The sequence below is a fragment of the Mus caroli genome, unplaced genomic scaffold, assembly GCF_978045245.1.
Source record: "Mus caroli unplaced genomic scaffold, Mus_caroli_1 scaffold_8, whole genome shotgun sequence".
In the NCBI taxonomy this organism is placed as follows: domain Eukaryota; kingdom Metazoa; phylum Chordata; class Mammalia; order Rodentia; family Muridae; genus Mus; species Mus caroli.
Window position 1 is genome coordinate 83,124,276 of NW_028227263.1, and position 1,081 is coordinate 83,125,356.

The 1,081-nt window shown below is 40.1% G+C and overlaps 1 pseudogene; it reads right to left on the bottom strand.

Moving 5' to 3' along the window:
• Positions 1-459: 459 nt before the first annotated feature.
• Positions 460-663, bottom strand: LOC115031494 (uncharacterized protein C9orf85 homolog pseudogene; annotated as a pseudogene).
• Positions 664-1,081: the final 418 nt, after the last annotated feature.

Below are 1,081 nucleotides of genomic sequence, written 5' to 3' on the forward strand. Positions count from 1 at the left end.
TCTCCTACACCAGCAATAGCCTGTTTTTATTTTTTCTGCAATTACTCCAGGATTTTATTTATTTATTTAATTATTTTATTTGGAGTTATGAGAGTCTTCAGTGAGAGAGAACAAGTGATGTTTGTCTTTCTGTGTCTGAGTTACATAGCTAATACAAATTTCTCTATTTTCATCCATTTGCCTTCAAAGTTCATGATCTCATTTTTTCTTTACGGTTGAATGGTATTCCATAGCATACATGCACCACATACCACATTCTCATTTTCCATTTGTAGGTTGAAGGACATCTGTTTACTCCGTTTCCTAGTTTATGATGAACGGAACAGCAATGAACGTGGATAACCTCTTTATTAAACTGAACGATGATATCTTTCCACATTTTTCACAAACCTCAAAGGCACATGGCCTACACATGTGGTCATAATCTCTCATTGCCTTTTGTAAGCACTTAATACATTTTTAAGGCTTTGATAGTGATTTGTATTTGCCATGCTTTATACACCATTCAAGAACTTCTCTGTAGCGTTGACATACTCCATCATGAAGTTCTGCATTGATTTTCTTGCTCTGAACACTCTTATTGAACTTGTCAGTTTTGAATGTGAACATATCCTGGTGCTCCTGAGACGTGGACTAAATCATGTTACCTTTCTGGGAACTCATCGTCTGATCATAGGCTCTTTAGTCAGTGCAGCCTTTATGCTACCCAATATCTATGTTTCAGTTCATACGCTTTTGTTACTCTATACTGTAGAGCTGTAAAGCGCTTCAGAGAGTTCAGACGTGATTGTGAATATTCACGCATAGGTGAAGCATCTGTATGCCTTGCCTCTACTGAGACTCAAGGAACACCACAAGAGGAGAGGTGGGAAGAATGCGTCACAGGATGGGGAGGAGCACTACGAAATGCTGTACAGGGCATGACTGTTGTACACATGAACTCACAGCAGCTGTGGCTACCTGAGGCAGACCAAGCTACTTAAATTTCAGCATGGTTGTGAACAGGGCTCCTGAGGCTCCATCTCTAGCCCAAGAACTATTGATAACTGAAGGCCGTGACAGGTGACAGAGTCACTTTTCC